At 48.0% G+C, this 23,987-nt stretch overlaps 1 long non-coding RNA gene across 1 annotated transcript; it reads right to left on the bottom strand.

Moving 5' to 3' along the window:
* Positions 1–6,570: 6,570 nt before the first annotated feature.
* On the bottom strand, positions 6,571–23,540 carry LOC132343606 (uncharacterized). Its single transcript, XR_009492523.1, has 2 exons — positions 23,474–23,540; positions 6,571–6,807 (listed from the first exon to the last, which is right to left on the bottom strand). It is a non-coding gene; the product is annotated as an uncharacterized lncRNA (long non-coding RNA).
* Between the last annotated feature and the right edge of the window lie 447 nt (positions 23,541–23,987).

The following is a 23,987-nucleotide window of genomic DNA, read 5'->3' as shown; positions in this document are numbered from 1 at the left end:
GACTTACAAGAGTCTTCTCCAACACCACAGTTCAAAAGCATCAATTCTTCAGCACTCAGCTTTCTTTATAGTCCAACTCACACATCCATACATGACCACTGGAAAAACCAAAGCCTTGACTAGACAGACCTTTGTGGACAAAGTAGTCTCTGCTTTTGAATACACTGTCTAGGTTAGTCATAACTTTCCTTCCAAGGAGTAAGCATCTTTCAATTTCGTGGCTGCAATCACCATCTGCAGTGATTTTGGAGCCCCCCAAAATAAAGTCAGCCAGTGTTTCTACTGTTTCCCCATCTATTTGCCATGAAGTGATGAGACCAGATGCCATGATCTTAGTTTTGTGAATGTTGAGCTTTAAGCCAACTTTTCACTCTCTTCTTTCACTTTCATCACGAGGCTCTTTAGCTCTTCTTCGCTTTCTGCCCTAAGGGTGCTGTCATCTGCATATCTGAGGTTATTGATATTTCTCCTGGCAATCTTGATTCCAGCTTGTGTTTCTTCCAGCCCAGCATTTCTCATGATGTACTCTGCATATAAGTTAAATAAGCAGGGTGACAATATACAGCCTTGATGTGCTCCTTTCCCTATTTGGAACCAGTCTGTTGTTCCATGTCCAATTCTAACTGTTGCTTCCTGTCCTGTATACAGGTTTCTCAAGAGGCAGGTCAGGTGGTCTGGTATTCCCATCTCCTTCAGAATTTTCCACCAACTAAGGCTCAAAAGTGCTTATGAGTTGACTTGTTCTCTCTCTGTCTCTCTTCCTCATGTTTTCCATGAGAACATTTCTGTACTAACCTGCTGGAGGAAGAAGAGACATACACAGAGACAGGCATTTCATTTCAGAAACAATAACCAAGCTCAGAGACCGTGAACTGCCCGTGGGCACTCTTAGCAGAAAATGAGGAGGGGCTTTCCTGGTGGTCCAGTGGTTAAGACTCTGCCTTGCAATGCAGGGGACACAGTTCAACCCCTGATCAAAGAACTAAGATCCCATATGCTGCAGGGCAACTAAGGCCATGGCTGCAGCTAGAGAGCCCACACAAGGAAGAGAAAGATCCCACATGATGCAATGAAGCTCTTGTGTGCCACAACTAAGGCCTGACTCAGCCTAAATAAATATTTTTAGAAAAGAAAATGGGGAAAGAAATGAAACTACAGCTTCCTCGCCGCTTACTATGTGTTGATGTATTCATTCATTCTGTGAGGTGGTACTGCTGGGGCTAGGGTTCAAACCAGCCTTCAGCCTGACTTCAAGACCCTGGTGTTCACACCACCCCACACTACCTCCAAAGACACACCCTGACTGAGCTTCCTCACTTGGCCGCATCCTTCCCCCAACTCCAGTGAAGAATCAGACCCCAGAGTGTCTCTCTGTGAGGATGGATGTCCATGTTATTAAGTCCAGGTGTCTCTGGCAGCTATATATATTTAAAAAAAAATATGCCATGGACTGGTGACTTATAAATGACAGAAATTAATTTCTCACAATTCTGAAGGCTAGAAAGTCTGAGATGAGCTTTTAGTGTCTGGTGGGTGCCCACTTCCTGGTTCCTATCTAGCCACCTTCTGTGTCCTCATAGGGTGGAAGGGGAGAGGGAGCGTTCTCCCTGATAAGGGCACTAATCCCATTCAGATGGGCTCTACCCTCATAACTATGCACCTCCCAAAACCCTCACCACCTAAGCCCATCACTTTGGGGATTAAGATTTCAACCCCCCTTCAATATAAATTTTGAAGGGACCCAGACTTTTTCCACGGCACCAGCTACATTGTCCAGTCTTATCTGACTTGCCCATCTCAGAGACTCGGCATTTGTGTCCCTGCACTTTCTCCTGGATGCCCACCTGGCTGCATCTTTCAGATGTAGCAGGATGGTCTGTCTGTCTGTATTTTTTTCCTTCTTTTATTCTTTCCTTCCTTCTTTCTTTTCTGAAATGGAGGACAACTGACCTTCTCTGTGAGACAAAGGGTCAGTCCTGGAGAACACTTAGTTACTCAAAAGTAGAACAGTTGGGCATCCATTGTTCTGGGTTTAAGGGAGCAGGTGGGTCAATTTGTGTAAGTTCTTAGATATTTTCAGGAAGAGGAATGTGTTGCACCAGTTCACAGCAGTGGCCTGTGGCCATGAGATTTATGGGCAGATCAGACTAAAAGGCTACAGTTCTCTCCCAGGCAATGCTTTAGCCTCAGGACTTAGCCTACTGGGACCTCGAGAGTCTGGTTAATATGGGCATTCCAGAGGGAGACAATGGAGTTGCAATAGCAGAGCTGGTGGAGACTGAAGCCTTTAACCAGAGTCAGGTCTGCCACTCCATGACCATCTGTAAACCTGAAACTGTGTACCCATGAAACAAGGACTCTCTACCCTCTCCTCCCCCGTAGCCCCTGGCAACCACCCTCCTACTTTCTATCTCCATGATTGGACTACTCTAGTGAAATTAGACTTTTCACTTTCATGCATTGGAGAAGGAAATGGCAAGCCACTCCAGTATTCTTGCCTGGAGAATCCCAGGGACGGGGAAGCCTGGTGGGCTGCCGTCTATGGGGTCCCACAGAGTTGGACACGACTGAAGCAACTTAGCAGTAGCAGCAGTGAAATTAGAAGGCAATGGCACCCCACTCCAGTACTCTTTCCTGGAAAATGCCATGGATGGAGGAGCCTGGTGGGCTGCAGTCCATGGGGTCGCTAAGGGTCGGACACAACTGAGCGACTTCACTTTCACTTTTCACCTTCATGCATTGGAGAAGGAAATGGCAACCCACTCCAGTGTTCTTGCCTGGAGAATCCCAGGGATGGGGGAGCCTGGTGGGCTGCCGTCTATGGGGTCGCACAGAGTCAGACACGATTGAAGTGACTTAGCAGCAGCAGTGAAATTATACAGTATTTGTCTTTTTGTGACTGGCTTATTTCAGTTAGCATAATGTCCTCAAGTTTATCCATATAGTAGCAATATTGCAGAGTTTCCTTCCTTCTGAAAGCTGAAAGATATTCCATGGTATGTATTTACTACATGTTGCTTATCCAGTCATCCTTCAATGGACACTTGGGTCACTTCCACATTTTAGCTATTGTGAATAATGCTGTTATGAACACGGGTGTACAAACATCTCTTTGAGACCTTGCTTTCAATTATTTGGGGTATGTATCCAGAAGTGGAATTGCTAGATCACATGGCAATTCTATTTTTAATTTTTAAAGGGACCATCACAGGTTTTCACAATGACTGCATCATTTTATATTCCCATCAACAGGGCACAAGGGTTCCAATTTCTCCACATCCTTATCAACTCTGTTGTTTCCTGGGGTTTAGACAGTAGTCATCCTAATGGGTGTGAGGTGATATCTCATTCTTGTTTTCACTTGCATTTCCCTAATGACAAAGGCCCTTGGACTGCAAGGAGATCCAGCCAGTCCATTCTAAAGATCAGTCCTGCGTGTTCTTTGGAAGGAATGATGCTAAAGCTGAAACTCCAATACTTTGGTTGCCTCATGCGAAGAGTTGACTCATTGGAAAAGACTCTGATGCTGGGAGGGATTGGGGGCAGGAGGAGAAGGGGACGACAGAGGATGAGATGGCTGGGTGGCATCACCGGCTCAATGGATGTGAGTTTGAGTGGACTCCGGGAGTTGGTGATGGACAGGGAGGCCTGGAGTGCTGCAATTCATGGGGTCACAAAGAGTCGGATACGACTGAGCGACTGAACTGGAATGACAAGTAATGTTGCCCATCTTTTCATGTACCTCTTGGCCTACCTAGAAAAATATCTATTTGGGCCCTTTGCCAATTTTTCGATTGGGTTATTTGTCTCTTTGTTATTACGTGGTATGAGTAGATCCTAAGATTTCTCATCACAAGGAAAAACACTGTTTTTCTTTTTTTGGAAGGGCAGGGAGTAGCTATGTAAGATGATGGATGTTAACTTATCTTGGTAATCATTTCACAATATATGTACGTCATTGTGCTGTAAGCCTCAAACTTACTACCCAGTGTTGTAGGTTCATTATATCTCAAAAAAGTGAAATAAATTTAAAAAATTTTTTATTTATTTATATTTGTCTGCTCTGGGTCTTCAGTGCTGTGCATGGGCTTTCTCCAGTTGTGGTGAATGGAGGCTACTCTAGTCATGATGCATGGGCTTCTCGTCCCATGGCTCTTTTGTTGTGGAGCATGGGCTCTGGGGGGCTTCCCAGGTGGTGTGAATGGTAAAGAACCCACCTGCCAATGCAGGAGATGTTAAGAGACGTGAGTTCAATCCCTGGGTCGGAAAGACTCCCCTGGACATAGGGGAGCAGGAAGCAGCAGCTCCCTGGCTCTCATAGCTCCTCCTCCTAGGGGTTTGCCCAGGCTCTGGCAGGCAGCACCCCCATAGCATCTGCCAGGAGCTGCCATGTCCCATGTGGGTTCCTACCAAGTGGTCAGGCCCAGGGGCGTGACAAGGCCTCCTGGGACCAGACATGGTAGATACCACCACTGTCCATGGATTCATCAACATCCTTAGTCCAAGTGTGTGATCCTTCTTCAGCCTCTTCAGGGAGCAGAGCCAAGCAGCTCTCCAGGAGGAGGAACCGCAGTGCCCTGCATCCAGGGCCGCAGCTCCCTGACACTTCCCCGACCCTGCTTGCACCCTCAGGGGGCCAAGAGACCCCTGACCTCCAACTGTGACACCTGGGTAGTGGGAGGCAGGAAGGATGGAGCAGCTTCTTGCACAGCTGAAGCTGGGTGGTAAGTCTGCACTGGGACTAAGTCTGAGGCTGCCTGAGCCCCTGCGCCACTTGCTCTGGGCTCCCACCGCTGTCCTCAAGGGGCCCAGGGCTGCAAAGCCAAAGGATAAATGGGCCCCCAAGTCTCCTGCAACATCCATTTGACTTCAAAGAACATGAGGAAGATAACGGACATTTTGTATTAAAGACAGCTGTGATGGAATAGAATGTAACATTTACCTGTGGGTTTTAGATAGAAGACTTGAGATCCTGCCAAGGCATTGAGGGGGCTATTTTGAGCCAAAGCCCTGGGGCGGAGGAGGAGATCTGGCCCTTTGGGGTGTCATTTTGGCAGGAAAGTTTGAGAAGGATCAACGTTGTCTAACACCCACGACCCCAAGGACAGGCTCTGCCACCCGTAGCTGCTGGGGTCACCTGGGTGAGCTGCTGCCAGGGCCGACAACAGGGATGGTGGAAATGCTGGCTGACATTCGTCTCCTGGGGCCAGCCGGTGACCAGCAAGCCATTCCCACTATGGACGTGACACCAGCCATTTCTCTGTGACCCAAGGCTCCTACTGAGGACGGAGCCAGAGGCACCCAGAGTGCCTTCACTCAGCCGTCAGCAGGAGGGGTGAGAGGCAGACACCCAGACCTCACCCCGTCAGCCTGGACTCTGGTGTCACCACACTGCCCAAGTGTGCCACCTTTGCTCTCTGGTCAATGAATAGCAGAGTGGCTCTCGAATGGAACAGGGGACCAAAGGGCAGGGTGGGGGCGGAAATGTTGCGGTCTGAGTGGGAGAAGGGAAAGGAGAGAGGAGGCAGGAACGCAGGAGAGAGACGAGAGATTTCATGTCTGGGCATTTTCCTCTGATGTGAGAAGAATCCCGGGAGAGGACACCAAATACCTAGTCTGTTCCAAACAGTGGGTCCAACTATACCTCTGAGAGGGCACCCAGTGACCCGCGGCTACAGGGCATTGGTACAGAAAATGAGAGCTGGACGCTCCTCTTGGGAAGACCCTGATGGAAGGGGGAGATACGGCCTCAGGGAGCCCCAGTCTGAGGGGAGACACAGCCCTGCCTCAGGGAGCCCCCAGTCTGAGGGGAGATAGAGCCTTGTCTCCAGGAAGCCAGGGTCTGACAGGGAGACCCTGACTGTGCCCTCGGAGACCCCAGTCCAAGAGGGGTATCTCCTTAGAGCCCGGAGGCCCTTGCCCACCTCACCACAGGTATGTCTGTGGCATGCCTCTCAATTTCTGTAAACAGAATTGGGAAATCCCAGAAACTACAACACGTTTAATCACCCTTGTTTATTGCTCTTCCCAGCGTGACTCAGCAGTAGGAAAATCACTGCTAAGTGAACCCGGAATGAAATCCGAAAGGGAGAGTGATGAGAGAGGCTGCCGGGAGCTCAGCTCCTGCAGCTCCCGCCTCCTCCACGCTGGGCCTGCTCTCAGCTGGTCCCCAGCAGCCCCTGAAGCTACCAACAGGGCCAACTGGGGGGCTGAGAGGAGGACGGCCAGCCCCTGGGGAGCCCCCATAGCAGGGCTGAGCCCTGGGTCAGGGCAGGGCCAAGTATACAAGCAGGGGCAGTCCAGGGGGTCTAGGGGAAGAGGTCACTTGTAGCCCAGGGCTTCTGACTTCTGCCATTTCAGACACACATCAAGTCCCCTCAGCTGGAATACTTGCCCCTTCCCCTCAGGGTGCCACATCCTGCTCTCCTTCAGCCCCTCCTAGGCCCTCAGACCTCCCACAACACATTCTGTCTGGGTACCCTTGCTGTCTGTCACCTGGCTAATATGGGGTAGGTGGGCGTTTGCATCTTTTCTTTCTTTTTTTTTTAACTTTTATTTTTTTTGCTGTAGACCATTTTTGAAGTCTTTATTGAATCTGTTACAATATCCCGTCTGTTTTACATTTTGATTTTTTGGGCATGAGGCGTGTGGGATCTTAGCTCTCTGACCAGGGACTGAAGCTGCACACGTTGCATTGGAGATGAAGTCTTCACCTCTGGACTGCCAGGGAAGTCCCCCTTTTCTTCTTATCTTAGATCCTCAAGCCTTGAGAAGAGGTGTTTTATCTGCAGCAGGATGGGCTCAGTCCTTAGGAAAACATGAACAAATAAACAAATGACAGAAACTAGAACTCAGACTGTTTTCATGGCAGAGTAAGAGTTCAGAGAGTGCCCAGCCCCCCCTGCCTTTCCTTGGGAAGGGAGGAGGGAGACATCTCCCTGAACTGATGGGACCTTGGAAATTTCCTGAAACTGAGGTCCTGCAAGGGGAAGGGCACCAGGATCCACTGTCTCTCTCCCTCTGCCTGACTTTCCAGCCTTGTCCTGGTCCCGGGGCTCTGGGCCAGGCTGACACCCAGAGGGAGACACACTGTTCCGTTCTCACTCCGGTGGGTAGGGCGGTGTATGCATGGCAGTGGCTGACAGGCTCCACCCAGGGTTGGTACATTTCATCACCTAGAAAGCCTGGCCAAGTCTTACAGTTTCTGAGGCCCAGAGAATGATTTACTTTGTACACACCAAGCCACTTGGTCCCCATCCCAGATTTTATGCAAGCACCCAGGACATTCCAGCCCCAGCCGGCAGCAAGGGCAGGGCTGCCCGGGTGCTCCTCACCTGCCAAGGCAGCCTTTGGACTCACTCTAGGCTGGGGGTCCTGGTGTAGGCTGCTCTGAAGGACCCCTGCCCAGTTTTTCCTCCTGACCCCCAAAGGCAACAGTGGAGATGATCATAAAAATTGCCATTCTAATATTGAAGTAATATTGGAGTTAACATAGTGATGCAGGTTAATTATATTTCAAAATAAGCTCATAGAATTCTCTGGAGGTCCAGAGGTCAGGACTCCAGGCTTTCACTGCAGAGGGCATGGGTTTGAGAACTAAGATCCTGCAAGCCCGTGGCACAGCCAAAAAAAAAACTCATAGAAAACGAGATCCAGTGAAGGGAGGAGAAGTGGGCTGAGGGCAGTCAAAATTTACAGGCTTCCAGTTATAAGATAAATAAGTACGTGTACGTAATGTACAACATGATGAATATACTTAACACTAGTAGGAGTAGGAGTAGTCACTCAGTCATGTCCAGCTCTTTGCAACCCCATGGATTGTAGCCCACTAGTACTCTTGCCTGGCAAATCCCATGGACGGAGGAGCCTGGAAGGCTGCAGTCCATGGGGTCTGCTAAGAGTCGGACACGACTGAGCGACTTCACTTTCACTTTTCACTTTCATGCTTTGGAGAAGGAAATGGCAGCCCACTCCAGTGTTCTTGCCTGGAGAATCCCAGTCTATGGGGTTGCACAGAGTCGGACACAACTGAAGTGACTTAGCAGTAGCAGGCTCCTCTATCTTTGCATGGAATTCTCCAGGCAAGAATACTGGAGTGGGTAGCTATTCCCATCTCCAGTGGATCTTTCTGACCCAAGGATCAAACCTGGGTCTCCTAAGTTGCAGACAGATTCTTTACCATCTGAGCCACCAGGGAAGCCCTGTAATTGACGCTTCTATATGTTATGTATGAAAGTTGTTAAGAGAGAAAATCCTAAGAGTTTTCATCAGAATAAAAAATTGTTTTCTATTTCTTTAATCTTGTATCTGTATGAGGTGGATGTTCATTAAACACTGCAATAAGTACACCTTAAACTTAAATGATGCTGTTGTGTATGTCAATTATACCAGGAAGAAGTTCTCAATAAATCTGGAAGAAGAAAAAAAAATGACTAGTCTAATTTACTCTGCCCATCCTGTGACATATATTTCCTCACCTAAGTCTCTTTAGCAGTTCAGTGAGGGGACTCCCCTGGTGGTCCAGTGGCTGAGACTCCACACTCCCAGTGCAGGGGGCCTGGGTTTGATCCCTGGTCAGGGAACTAGATTCTACGTGTTGCCATGAAGATTGAAGATCCCACATGCCACAGCTAAGACCCAGCCCAGCCAAATAAATTAATACATATTTTTTAAAAACTCAATGAGGTAGCAATCTTATTATGTTATTACCTCTACTTTATAGGACGAGAGCACTGGGGTTACAAGAGACATAGTTACATGTCCAGGTGGCATAGCTAGCCGGTAAGTGGTTGAGCTGGGAATGCCAGTTCCAAATACTTTCTTTAAAAAAAAAAAATTGTATTTATTCTATTGATTTATTTTTGACTGTGCGGGGTGTTCATCGTTGCCAGGGCTTTTCTCTGGTTGCAGTGCTCAGGCTTGTCTTTGCAGTGGCTTCTTTTGTTTTAGAGCACAGGCTGTAGGGCGCACAGGCTCCAGTAACTGGGGCACGTGGGCTCAGTAGTCTCAGCGCCTAGGCTCCAGAGCGCAAGCTCAGTAGTTGCTGTGCCCAGGCTTAGTTGTTACACTTAGCATTTACTCTTAACAACTTTCATATATAACATACAGTAGCATCAATTATAGGGCTTCCCTTGTGGTTCAACTGGTAACAAATCTGCCTGCAATGCGGGAGACCAGGGTTCGATCCCTGGGTGGGGAAGATCCCCTGGAGAAGGGAAAGGCTACCGACTCTAGTATTCAGGCCTGGAGAATTCCATGGACTATACAGTCTATGGGGCTGCAAAGGGTCAGACAGGACTGAGTGACTTTTTCTTTAGTTGTTACACAACGTTTGGGATCTTCCCTGATCAGGGATCAAACGCTTGTGTCCTGCACTGGCAGGCAGATTCTTTACCACTGAGCCACCAGGGAAGCCTCAAATTCTTGCTCTTTATCAGCATGCTGCCAGTGACCCAGCTTCTGCAGCACCCTTGCAAACCTCTCAAACTTCTCCCTAGGAGAAGGGCACCCAGAACCCTGAGAGAAGGAAATAGACTCTGTGGATAAATTACAAAGTGGCTGCTGGTGCTGGGGAAGTGTGTGTGTGTGTGTGTGGCGGGGGGCGGGGGGGGGGGGCGGGGGGGTGGCCCTCTGCCTTGCCATCAGAGAGGTGTGTGCTGTGTGTACTGGAAACCAATTTGCACTGTCCCCTTTGCCCACCTCCACCTGCTAAGAAGGTGGAAGCAGGAACAAGCCTTGGAGATCAGTGAAGTACCAGCCCTGGGTCAGGCACTTGTCAGATGATATTTGCAATATCATCTTGATACTTGTAAGGTGATATTTGGCCCAGGGCAGTGCAGGTAATTTCAAAATTCTTTGGTGTTTGAACCAACTGTACTTGTAGGACTGGTGCCCTGAGGATGACAGCCGCTATAGAAGGGGTCCAGGGCTCTGCCCTTAGATCTTCCTGCCTGGTGCTGTCATTAGACCCTGCCCACCGCCCACCTGCTGAGTTTCTAGAGAGGGTCATGGAAGGGGGAGGAGGTAGTTGCTAATGAATATTGTGGAAAACAGAATTCAGAGGGCATTCTTATTACCAGAAGCTTGGCTTCTCTGTATACTGGTGCCAAATCAAATCCTGGAGGCAGATTTTCGGGGGAAGTAGTAAAGGATAGCTTTATTGTTTTGCCAGGTGAAGGGACACACACCAATCTTCAAAAAACTGTGGCTCGACCCCAAAGGATCTGGTGAGGGTTTTCATAAGAATGGGCTTCCCTGGTGGCTCAGATGGTAAAGAATCCACTTGCAATGCAGGAGACCTGGGTTTGATCCCAGGGTTGGGAAGATCTCCTGGAGATGGGAATGGGTACCCACTCCAGTGTTCTTGCCTAGAGAATTCCATGGACAGAGGAGCCTGGTGGGCTACAGCCCATGGGGTCCCAAAGAGTTAGACACGACTGAACGACTAACATTTTCACTTTTATAACAGTGAGTCAAATGTGAGGTCTCTGCAGGATTTGCAGTCCTTAGTCTCAGCTGGTCCAGTAGTTTCTCTGGTCCCTTTAATCTTGCCTCAGATGGTTAGTAGTAATGAACAGATGTGAGAGGTGGACCATAAAGAAGGCTTGATCACTGAAGAACTGATGCTTTCCAATTGTGGTGCTAGAGAAGACTCTTGAGAGTCCCTTGGGCTGCAAGGAGATCAAACCAGTCAATCCTAAAGGAAATCAACCCTGAATATTCATTGGAAGGACTGCTGCTGAAGCTGAAGCTCCAATACTTAGAGCACCTGATGCGAAGAGTCAACTCATGGAAAAGATCCTAATGCTGGGAACGATTGAAGGTAGAAGGAGAAGATAATGGTGACCTCCTTCAAAAGGTCCCATGCATACATTGTCACACTCAGTGCCCCCGACTCTGCAGCAGGCCATCACCAACCCAGGCCTCTGCCAGAGACTCCTGGACACTCACAGGCAAGTCTGGGTCAGTCTCTTGTGGGGTCATTGCTCCTTTCTCCTGGATTCCGGTGCACACAAGGTTTTGTTTGTGCCCTCTGGAGTCTGTTTACCCAGTTCTGTGTAAGTTCTGTAATCAGATCCCACTGGCCTCCAAAGTCAAATTCCCTGGGAGTTCTTAGTCCCTTTGCCAGATCCCTAGGTTGGGAAATCTGTTGTAAGTCCTAGGACTTTCTTCACAGTGTGAGAATTTCTGTGGTATAATTGTTCTGCAGTTTGTGGGTCATCTGCTCGGCAGCTCTATGGTGAGGTTAATGGTGACCTCCTCCAAGATGGCTTATGCCACAGGCTGTGTGACCAGGTCTCCTGAACCCAGAGCCCCTGCCCCTGCAGCAGGCCACTGCTGACCCGTACTTCCTCAGGAGACACTCAAACACAGTTTTGGCTCAGTCTCTGTGGGGTCTCTGGGGCCTGGTGTGCACAAGATTTTGTTTGAACCCTTCAAGCATCTCTGGCAGGTATGGGGTTTGATTCTAAACACAATTTTGCCCCTCCTACCATCTTTCTAGGACTTCTCCTTTGCCCTTGGACTTGGGGTATCTTTTTTTGATGGGATCCAACATTCTCCTGTCAATGGTTGTTCAGCAGTGAGTTGTAATTTTGGAGTTCTTGAAGGAGAAGAGGACCATACATCCTTCTACCCCACCATCTTGAGATCAAATATATGGTTGGATGGCACCACCAACTCTATGGACATGAGTCTGAGTAAACTCCAGGAGTTGGTGATGGACAAAGAAGCCTGGTGTGCTGCAGTCCATGGGGTCACAAAGAGTCAGACATGACTGAGTGACTGAACTGAAGTGAGAAGGAGAAGGGGGCGGCAGAGGATGGATAGTTGGATAGCATCATCGACTCAATGGACGTGAGTTTGAGCAAACTCAGGGACATAGTGAAGGACAGGAAGCCTGGTGTGCTGCAGTGCATGGCGTCCCAAAGAGTCAGGCATAACTGAACAACAGCAGGTGTTCTCTTGGCTGCCCCACCCTTGATTAGCAGCTGTTGGAATCCACCCTTTGGAACGCACGGAAGGTCATGACGGAGGCTGGAGTCTTGCCTACAAGATATGGGGGAAAGAAAGACATCCACATCTGGGATCCCCACAGGGCCCTGCTCAGTTTCAGTCTCCCCCGTGAATGATGACTTGGTGTCATTCAATTTTCTAGAACAGCCACTAGAGACTGTGTGCAAAGCCCTAAGGAACCAAAGGGACAATGAGGGATCACTGCCCTTGGTGCAGGTAGGGGATTGAGTGGAGTGACAGGAGCCAATGCCAGACTCAGAGGCTGCCCAGCCCCCCACTCCCATCTCCATGGAATGATTAGCCTGGGGGTGGGGGTGGGGAGAAGGGTTTTCTGGGGATGGGCTTATCTGAACTCAACTTTGAAAGGCAAATCAGAAAATAGGGCTTCCTGCCCAGATAGGATTAGTGTGACAATCAAAAGATATAATGGATGGGGAATAACCACAGGATTAGTGTGAAAATAAAACAAGACAATGGAGGGGGAAAGTATCTTGTGACCTGATTTTTAAAAAGACAGTTTCGAGGTCCTGTTATGACAAGTGAGGAAACAGGCTCCAGGAGGGCATGACTTGCTCATGGTGAGCCAATAATTTAAAGGCCAACACAAGACTTGAATCCAGATCTTCTGATTCTAGAATTAGGTTTTGGGTCTTCTACACTGACTTCTGCTTCACTGACTATGCTAAAGCCACAACAAATTGTGGGAAATTCTTAAAGAGATGGGAGTACCAGACTACCTTACCTGTCTCCTGAGAAACCTGTATGCAGGTCAAGAAGCAAGTGTTAGAACCAGACATGGAACAACAGACCGGTTCAAATTTTGGAAAGGAGTATGACAAGGCTGTATATTGTTACCTTGCTTATTTAATTTCTATGCAGAGTACATCATGTGAAATGTTGGACTGGATGAAGCACAAGCTGGAATCAAGATTGCAGGAAGAAATAGCAACAACCTCAGATATGTAGATGATATCATTCTGATATAACTCAGAAAGTGAATAGGAACTAAACAGCCTCTTGATGAGAGTGAAAGAAGAGCATGAAAAAGCTGGCTTGAAACTCAACATTCAAAAAACTAAGATCATGGTATCCAGTCACATGACTTCACGGCAAATAGAAGGGGGAAAAGTTAGAAGCAGTGACAGATTTATCTTCTTGGGCTCCAAAAATCACTGTGGACAGTGATTGCAGCCATGAAGTTAAAAGACACTTGCTCCTTGGAAGGAAAGCTTCCTTTCCAATGACAAACCTAGATAGCATTTAAAAAACAGAGACAGCACTTTGCTGACAGACTTCTGTATAGTCATTTTCCCAGTAGTCATGTACAGATGTGAGAGTTGGACCATAAAGAAGTCTGAGCACTGAAGAATTGATGCTTTTGAATCATGATTCTGGAGATGACTCTTGAAAGTCTCTCGGACCAAAAGGATATCAAACCAGTAAATCCTAAAGGAAATCAAGCCTGTATATTCATTGGAAGGACTGAAGCTGAAGCTGAAGCTGAAGCTTCAATACTATGGCCAGGATGCGAAGAGTCAACTCATTGGAAAAGACTCTGATGCTGGGAAAGACCGAAGGCAAAAAGAGAAGGGGGCAGCAGAGGATGAGATAGTTAGATAGCATCACCAACTCAATGGGCATGATTTGAGTAAACTCCAGGAGATAGTGGAGGACAGAGGAGCCTGGCATGCTGCAGTCTGTGGGGTTGCAGTCAGACACAACTTAGAAACTGTACAACAACAACATACTGACTTCTCCAGAGAGTGAATTCCATTGTAAAATTGCTTTTCTTAGAATCTTGTTTTACGAACTCTAATACATAGTAGGAGTCTTTTACACTATAGTAAAAATTAGTGGTCAGCACACTTTGCAAAGAGATAGCAAAGAATAGGACAGTGAAGGAAATGTAAAAGTGGAGAGGGAGATTGGGAATGAAAAGGGACAATTTGGGAATATGTAAGGCTTGGGTCCAGGAGGGTTTTAAAGAGCCTAGACAGGGAAGGACAAGAAAGTATGTCTAGAAGTAAAGAGATAACTCAGGAAAGAGAGTGAGAATGCCAAACACACACTTTGTCAGGTTATCAAAGGGCTTGGTGCCCAGGCTCTTCCTCTTCAGAATGACAAGCTGAGCCTGGTATTAGATTGTAGAGATCTCTCTCCATAGATCCTCTCTGAGCCTCTGACTCATCGCAGAGCTGCTCTAGGGACAATCAGGACCTCCGCTTCCACTTCCCTTCCTTGTGTCAAAGGGAAGAATAAATGAGAATCTGAGATGATCATTCAGGCTTCCTGGAGCATCCTTACTCCCATCCCGAATGGGGTGTAAAGAGCTTGGGTGGATTTCTTTCACTTGTTTGCTACAAACCATAAGCTGACAGTAGATTCTCGGTCATGCCGTGAAAATGCTGAGTCTAGAACCTCATCTTCAAGTTAAGTAGATCCTGAGGATAATACATTTTTTAAAACTCCTTGTTGACGTCCACCCTCCACTACCTACACCCTCCATCTACCTACATCAGCACCATCTGTGGAGAACAAATTCAGAAGAAACAAAAAAGTATAAAAAATAAAATTAAAATCACCCATGATCCCACTCCCTAAGTGAAAAAACAATGGTTGACACTTACGTATTTCCTTGCAGTCTTTTTAAAAATTATTTATTTTTTAATTGAAGGATAATTGCTTTACAGAATCCTTTCAGTCTTTACTTCATATGTACATGTGGAGTATTCCACAGAGCCCCAGACCACATAAAGGCCTTCTTTATATGCAACCTCCTGCCTCCTAGGAGGAAAAACCAACAGTCTCCATTTTTTTGTTGTTGTTCTTTTTTTTTTTTTTAAGGCACCAACGTTCTTTTTTATTTTACTTTATGGTTTATTTTTTGGCCACAGCCCCTGGCATGTGGGAACAGTCTCCTTTCTAAAAAGCCCTGGGTACCCACAGAAATGTAGATCTGTGAATCTTCCTGGTGGATCCAGCTACCAAGTCATTTGTATGTATTGATCCTTCAGGCTGATGTACATGAGCATCCCTGGGACATTGACTAAACCCTAATCCTGTAAATACAGAGGTTATTCCATCTCCCATACTCCACACCAAGCTCTGCCTTTGGCTGGAAACTTGAAGATTCCCACTGCACTTCACTCTTCCAGTTTGTCCCTGGCTCCCAAGGAGCTTGGCTCAGCTCATGTCCGTGTTTGCTGTGGCCTCAAAGTTTGAATGCTCTCTTATTCTCAAAATGAATGGTCTCTGTCTCGACTTAGGTTTCCCACGTGGTGCTAGTGGTAAAGAACCTGCCTGCCAATGCAGATGTGGGTTCTATCCTCGAGTTGGGAAGATCCCCTGGAGGAGGGTATGGCAACCCACTCTAGTATTCTTGCCTGGAGAATTCCATGGGCAGAAAAGTCTATGGTCCATAGGGTCACAGAGAATTGGACATGGCTGAAGTGACTTGGCACTGGCATTGTCTTGACTTGGTCCTTGCAAAGCAGTTAGGCCACTCACGACCTTGTGGCATTCATGCCTATCAACTCCATCTTTGAAAAGGCTTTGATGGGCAGGACTCCCCTGGCAGTCTAATAGTTAAGACTCTGCAATTCCACTGCAGGAAGCACTGGTTTTGATCCCGAGTCAGGGACTAAGATCCCACACACTGAGTGGCATGGCCAAATAGTAAAAAAAGGTTTTGATGGGCATTAGTTGATGATAATAGTAGCTGCCACTCCATGCTAGGCTAAACACTGTGGTGGGCTCTTTATATTGTGATCTGATCTAATCCCCACAGTCCCCATAACCAGACATTCCTAGATCCCACTTTACTGATGGGGAAACTGAGTCTCAGAGAGGTAGGATGATTCGCCTGAGGATACCTGGTGCGACAGTCCAAAGCCATTGACCTTCCCACTGCTCTCCTCTGCTCCCATTATGCCCAGTGAAAAACATGTTTATATACAGGTGCCAATGGGAATTATTGCTTACCCAAGATAAGCCGATGTTGCCACACCGCTCTGATATCATTCCCACCAAAAGCAAAAAGTTTGGGTCCTTTTGTGAACCTGAGTGGCCTTGTTTCCTCTAAAAGCATAGATTTCAGGAGAACATTTAAACTGTGGAAACAGCTCTGCCACCTTCATGACTACCTACAGGGTGCCAAGGCCAGCATATCTAGTCACTGGACTCCCACCAGGCGTTCAGACCCTTGGGGATCGCCTCACCGTTCAGTCAGTCCTTGTGATTTATGCCAGGCACTAGGTCCAAGACGGGGCGTGAGTTCTCCCAGGGGCATCAGTTTTTTGCTTTGTAATCTGGATGCACCTGCTCATCAGGTCAGGTTCACCAGGAAGCAGCTGCTGAGATGAAGATAGGCATGGGAAAGGGTCCCTGGGGAGTCACTGCCGTGAAAGGAAACAGGATTGGGCAGATCTGCCAATTCTCCACAAGCCTGATGTGCAACTCCCAAGCAAAGATAGCCAGCCCATGGGAGGAGCCAGGCCTGAGCTGGGCAGAGATGACTGGGACCTAGGACCACAGCTGTGCTCAGCCCCCATTGGCCCTCAAGTGCCAGGATGAGAGAGAGGTGAGCGAGGTGCACAAAATAAAAGGAGGTGTTTGGATGACCCTGGGAGCCAGCTCCACCTCACATTGTGTGTGCTGGGCACCTCGCTCTCCTCAGCCTAGTCCCAGCCCTGGGGACCAGGGAGAGGCTAAGAACTGGACCCGTCAGCTCACCACACTCCTGGCAGCAAATAGCAAGTCCTTTCTTGGAGGGAGGTCTGCAAACACACCTCCATGTCTGCTGTATTCTTCTTCTCAACAAATATTTACTGATTGCCAGGCTTTGGGGCTCTTCAATGAGACCAGACTCTGCCTTGGAGACCTTCCAGTCTAGCCCATCTCTCTGCACAAACCTGAGTATGTACCCTGATATCTTGTATCAAGGTCAGGGTGACCACCTGCCCGCATCAGAGTGTACCTACAGCTTAGCACCCAAGAGGTATAGGCACCGATGCACAATCAAGGGGTTCCAGAAGGGTGGGGAAGATTTTCAAAGAAGCTGCATCTTGGGGAGAAAGGTGAAGGAAGCCAAGAGGAAGGAAGGGGCTGCTGGGCAAGAGGCCTGACAGATGAGCAGAAAATCCTGGGTGGGAGAAAGGGAAATTGAGTCAAAAGCCAGGCCCCATGGTGGGACTTCCCTGGTGGCTCAGATGGTAAAGCATCTGTCCACAATGCGGGAGACCCGGGTTCAATCCCTGGGTTGGGAAGATCCCCTGAAGAAGGAAATGGCAATCCACTCCAGTACTATTGCCTAGAAAATCCCATGGAGGGAGGAGCCTGGTAGGCTACAGTCCATGGGGTTGCAAAGAGTCGGACACGGACACGACCGAGCGACTTCACTTCTATGGCAGGTGGGGCATTTCCCTGCAGGAATGAGTAAGGAGCAGGTGACTCGGAGAGGGACTCATGCAATCCTTGGCTGAAAGCTGGGCTCAGGGCCAGAAAGGAAAAATTTTTGCTTCCTTAAGAGCTGGAGGGTGGAGGGAGGGAAAAGGAGCCTGAAAGATATCCACAGACTAAGAACCAGGTCTGAGCCCTTGAGAGCCAGCAGAGCCTGCGGCCAGGCCACTTGTCATTTCTATCAGTCATCACTGAAGAGGAGCCACAGGCAAACAGTACATTTGAATAAGTGGAAGTAACACTTGAGTGTGTGTTGGTTGCTATAGCCCACCAGGCTCCTCTGCCCATGGAATTCTCCAAGCCAGAATACTGACATGAGTTGCCATTCCCTTTTCCAGGGGATCTTCCTGGGATTGAACCCGGTCGCCTGCATTGCAAGCATATGCTTTTAGTCTGAGCCACCAGGCAGGCCCGGTGTAGCATTTACATAACACTTGTGTAGCATCTACATAATGTCCCTCTCCCCATATTGAGCCTGTTTTCCAGGCCAGAGACCTGGGAGTCATGCTATGCTCTTCTCTCTCCTTCACCCATCCTTGGTCCCCAAGACCAGTCTCCCTTTATTTATTTATTTGGTCATACCAACTAGCTTATGGGATCTTAGTTCCCTGACCAGGGACCAAACCCATGTCCCCTGCAGTGGAAGACTAAGTCCTAACCACTGGATCGCCAGGGAAGTCCAGTCTCCCTTCAGAAGACTCTGTGAGTCCTGCTGTTTCCTGCCCCCATGGCCTCTGCCCTCGCCTAGACCACCCTCCGCTCCATCACCTGGTGTTAACAGTCTCTTACCTGCCTGGCTCCCCTCTCCCTGCCTTCTCAGATCTGTTCATTTTGCCACAAAATTTATCACAGCATTGTCCTGCCTGAACTCCACTGTCCTTAAAACAAAGCCCCACATTCTTTTTTTTTTAACCGTTTATTTTATATTGTAATGCAGCCAATTAATAATGTTGTGATAGTTTCAGATGAACAGCGAAGGGACTCAGCCATACATATACTTGTGTCCATTCTCCCCCAAACTCCCTTCCCTTCCAGGCCGCCCCATGACATTATGATATGAGCAGAGTTCCCTGTCAAAGCCACATATTCTTAATTTGGCCTTCAAGTATGATCCCTACTCTGCAGCCATCCCTGCTCCCCTTTTACAACTCTACCTCGTAGCTCTGTCCTCTTCAAACTCACTCCTGCCCCCAAGCCATGCACAAACACCTCCCCCCAACCCCAGCCAGGGCTCTCTTTCCTCTGGGCCTCTCCAGTGTTGTTTCCTCTGCCTGGAACAAACCTGCCCTGACTAGCCCCTACCATGTACTGCTCACTCCAGGAAGCCTTCCTCCCCACCCACCCCAAGGTAAGGTGTTTTGGCCCCCATCCCCTGCTGTGGCACTTGCCAAGATTGCTGGTTAACTATAATGATTCAAGACGGTCAATCCCCATCTTGCCTATGTTATATCGCAGGTACAGCACAGTACCCTTGTCATCAACACATCATCAATGCATATTTTTGGGGCATCTACCTAATGTCATGTACCAACCATGAACCCTGGGGAAATGATGGGGAATTAGCAAAGTTCTTGTTTTTACGGAGCTCACACTCTCAGTTTTTGCATATTTCAAAGTTATTTTAGGGAAGGTTATTTTAAGTTATTTTAGGTACTGGTTTTCTAAAGGCAGAAGAAAAAGTGAAAAAACAAAGCGAGGAGGGGAGAGAGGGAGGGAGAGGGTCAGGAAGGAAGGGAGAAAAAGAAAGAAAGGAAGGAAGGAAGGAAGGGAAAGTTTGACTCCCAAGTGAGATAAACCAAGCTGGTCACAGTTCGGGGTCCTGTCCTGCCCATTTCTTGCCTCACTTCCTTTCCCTTCCCTGCATAAACTTTTTGCTCCAGAGAAAATGCAGTTGCCCAAAGCTCATGGGCTTTCCCAACCCTGATCCTCTGACTCTGCTGGCCCTCCGCTGGCCCTGGGGCTCCTGTTCCTTCTCCTGTGTCAGCTCCTCAGCCTGAGAGATGCCTCCTCCTCAGGGCTCCTGTGGCACGGGCCCACACCTCCCTCCCTGGTGGCTCTCACTGTGTTGCACTCAAGCTGTTCATCCAGACGCCACATTTTCCTCCCACCAAACTGCGAGCCCCGTGAGAGCTGAGAGCAGGTCTCACTCCTCTCGTATCCTAGAGAACCAACCCAGGCTGTGTAAAAGTCTTTGGACTCAATTCCTGAATTTGATTTAGCAAGCACATTAGCCTTCCCAGCCCTGCTCCAGCCAACAGGCTGCTCAGGCCAGTTTGTGGGGCTGATCGTCCAGCTCACTCGGTCCCTGTGGGGCTCCCCACGCTTCTCATACATGATGACTTCCCTCCGCCAGTTTGTCCCTCATCCCCATTTTCATGTTGTTCTTCTACCTTGGGGCACCACAGGCCCTGGACAGGCCCAGGGGGGATTCAGGATTTTGAGCCCAGGAGAACACAGACAACACTTCAGAAACCCCCATCACCGCTTTCTCTCCCTTCATTGGTCACCATAACCTGACACCAAGCACTGTAGATTCATGGTTGTTGCATTACATCTTTGCACAAAGAGTTCCATATGCCCCTTGTGAATCTGGCTTTCTCAGCACATTCCTGGGACACACCCAGTCATGGGTTCATTTTCATCACTGTTTGCTAGCTCATTAGAGAGACATTTTGTAACTTATTTATCCATTCTGCCTTCCATGAGTTGTTGGATGTTTCCAATGGTTGACTCTTAGACCTGATGCTGTGATGAACATTTTTGAATAGTCTCATGGTGAGCAGAGGCATGCATCTCTGTCAGAAAGAAACCTAGAAAAGAAACTGTTTGGTTATAGGATATGCCAGTGGTCAGTTTTCAAGATACCGCCAAACAGTTTTCAAAAGTGGTTGCACAACCTTTATTTTTTAAATACAAGAGAAAGTCTAAGCTCATATAACCAGCTGCATTCTCACCACCACCATTTCCTACATTGTGTGGTGGGAGGAAGGTGCTGGCAATAGTGTTTGAGGGGAAGGAGGGGAACTGGGTGTTTGGAGGACAGGGCTGAGGGAGACAGATGTCACTCAGCACTCCTTACACCCAGTGGTAAAGAACTTGCCTGCCAATGCAGGAGATGTAAGAGGCGTGGGTTTGATCCCTGGGTCAGGAAGATCCCCTGGAGGAGTGCATGGCGACCCACTCCAGTGTTCTTGCCTGGAGAATCCCATGCACAGAGGAACCTGGCAGGCAGGGAAGGAGATGGGGGGCAGCTCCCCACAGTCCACATATATTCACCACTGCCTCCCTCCATGTGCTTTTGGGTGGTACTTCCCTTCTTCCCTTCCCTTCTGTCACCCTGCCCTTCCCACCCTTCCTAACTAACAAGTCTTTTCCACATAATCTCCAGGGAATCTGGAATGTGATTTAATCTGCGTTTGTTCCTTCGCTCCTGTTCTGTCTCCTCTGATCCCTCCAAGGCTCTGTATTCCCTGCTCCCCATGTCGTGCTGGGGGCTCCTTCCTGGTGGGACTGGTGCCTCCCTCCTCAGACTAGGGGCTCTCTGCTCCCTGATAACTGTTGGCATTTAGGTAAAAGCTAAGAGCAGAGTGTTGTGTGGGGAGTGTCACTCTCAGACAGGGATCTAAGTTGAGCAGAAAGAAAGGGCTGTTAAAAAACCCTGAGAAGGTGTCTGTAGAGCACGTGGGCTTCCCACTTCTCTTTTAATGAAGAAGAGTGGTTCTCGATTACACTTTACTTGCGTGCTAAGCTGCTTCAGTCCTGTCCGACTCTTTGCGACCCCATGGACAGTAGCCCGCCAGGTTCCTCTGTCCATGGAATTCTCCAGGCGAGAATACTGGAGTGGGTTGCCATTCCCTTCTCCAGGGGATCTTCCTGACCCAGGGATCAAACCCAGGTTTCCTGCATTGCAGGCAGATTCTTTACCATCTGAGCCACCAGGGAAGCCCATTGTATAGTAGATTATTTAAATCAGAACTATGTTTAGTGGGTCACTATATCATGCCCCCTTTAATATAAATAAGGGTCGTGGTCCCGACACGGGTTGGAAAAGAATTTTCAGACGTGAGAGCCCTGCTTTTCGGGGCCCAGGCTCGCTGGGAGGCTGACGTTGTTCTGCAGAACTTGTGACTAAAGATGGTCCCCTGGCTCGATGTGATTTTAGACGTGGCGGGAAGATCCCCTCCCACAAGCGGGTCTTTTGCCTGAGCTGGCCTCAAACCTCACAGTTATTGAAGCTTAACTGTAGATCCGCAGTGGGTTGTGGGACCGGAAGCCCCAGTGTGGGAGGGAGCTCTCTCAGAAAGAGAATTCAAAAGACAATTTTTACAAAAATATGCGACCCTGGGGACACCACGCCGGGGTCCATCGCAGTCTGGGAAGGACCTGTTGTAAACCGGGGCAGATGCTGAAGCCGCAGCTTCTTGAGCTTTGCGGTAAACCCAGCTCACTGCTTCTTAGAAATGCAGAAATGAACGAAAGCGCTGATCCTCCAGATGAGGCTCTTAGGAAGGCGCTGGGCACTGAGGAACTGCTTTCTAACAGGTCAGGAGAGGGCCCGGGAGGGGCGTGGCCTCGAGAAGATGGCAGGAAGGGGCGGTGCCTGAGGCTCCCGCCACACCTGGCTGACCTTCCCTCCCCCGCCCTCTCCCGCACCCCCACGGGCTCAGCGCTCAAAGAATCTGCCTCTGCCCTTGTAGCTAGAGGCAGCCTCTCTTCCCCTTTCCCAGCAGTCAGGGAGGCTTGCTCTATGCAGAAATACGGCCCAGTTTGAGCTTACCCTCACCAGGGGGTGCCTTGAGAAGAGAAAGCAGTGCCCCCTGAGGGAAAGCGGGTGGGCTGGTTCTACACCAACCCTGACTGGACTTTTCCCTCTCTGGGTCTCAGCCTTCACGCTGATTCAATGAAGAGATTGGGATAAATCCGTTTGTACCAACCAAAGGCTTGTGAGAGCCCAAGGTCTCCCAGAGTCTTCTTTGTTGCTGTCGTTCAGTGTCTTAGTCTTGTCCGACTCTTTGTGACCCCCATGGACTGCAGCACAACCAGGCTTCCCTGTCCTTCATTATCTCCCAGAGTGACGTCTTCCTAGCCGGGGACTTTTAAAGGAGATGATGGTGTCTAGTCCCATTCTATTTCATGCAGTTTTACTAAATTAAATAATCATTTTCCTCACCCTTTCTAATTAGAAGGCCTTTCTAATTAGGACACAAACCCAGAAGTCGTAAAAATAGAAGCTTGATAAATTCCACTCCAAAAAAATATACATATATATTTCAAAATTTTCTGCATGACAGAAACTATGATAACAAAACTAAAGGATAAACAACAAACTTGAAAAAGTATTTGTGGTTAATGTCATAAACATACAGCTAATTTTCCCTCATAAATAGTTGGTTGCTCAGTCGTGTCTGACTCTTTGTGATCCCACAGACTGTAGCCTGCCAGGCTCCTCCATCCATGGTATTTTCCAGGCAAGAATACTGAAGTGGGTTGCCATTTTCTTCTCCAGATCATAAATAAGGAGCTCTTCCAAATCAATTAAAAAAAAAAAAAAAAAACACCAAAATCTACAAACCTCAATAGAAAAAAATGAACGAGGGATATCAACAGACAATCTGCAGGCAGAAAAAAATTCAAATGACTCAAACATTTGCAAAGATGCCAATCTCACCTGCAATAAGAGAACTGCATATTTAAACTAGCACTAACATACCACTTTCACCTATCAGATTAGCCAAGATCAAACATTCATCAGTACCCTGAGTTGGCAAAGATGTGTAGAAACAGCACTCAGATCTTTCTGCTGAGCATGTAAATTGGAACAAACCCTCTGGAGAACAGTCTGGCAGCAGCTATTGAAATTATAAATGCATGTTGAATTCAACCCCGTAATTCCACTTTGCTGTTGTAGTTTTTACATTTAAAACCAGCTAACCCTATTAACTGCTTAAAAATAAATTAGAACAAATTAAAAAGCTTCCCCCAGAGCAATGGGAGTACTTACGGAGTGAGCAAGTAGTTCTTGTGACTGGCCTCTCCAGGGCACAGCTTCTTACTCAGCAGCACATGATAGTCGATGTGTATTTTTTGACCATTAAACAACTTTAAATAGTTTTTCAATACCGTCATTTATCATTTTATGTCTAACCACAATGGCTGGTTGGTTAGTAAGGAGAAAGAGAAAAAATATTGATGCTGAAGCATAGCAACTTCACGAGGAATCTTGCAATTTGCCTCAAAGTGTTCATCGCCAGGTTTATAATTTGCATTCATCTTTGATTGAAATTATTGGGTTGGCCAAAAAGGTTGTTCGGTTCTAAGTGAAAATACAAGACGTATTTTTCATTCTCACCAAGAACTTTATTGAGCAACATGTTCACCAACGAAAAAGAACTTTTTGGCCAACCCAGTATTTAAAACACAACAAGACATCTTGGGTTCTTCCAAAAAAAAGCAAATGCTGATTTCTTCCAATTTGGCTTTGCTTTTATTGGAAATGGAGACTGTATAGTGTTAAA

This window comes from Bos taurus, chromosome 23, assembly GCF_002263795.3.
Source record: "Bos taurus isolate L1 Dominette 01449 registration number 42190680 breed Hereford chromosome 23, ARS-UCD2.0, whole genome shotgun sequence".
Taxonomy (NCBI): Eukaryota; Metazoa; Chordata; class Mammalia; order Artiodactyla; family Bovidae; genus Bos; species Bos taurus.
The sequence above is the reverse complement of the archived record's forward strand: the minus strand, read 5'-3'. Positions and strand labels throughout refer to the sequence as shown.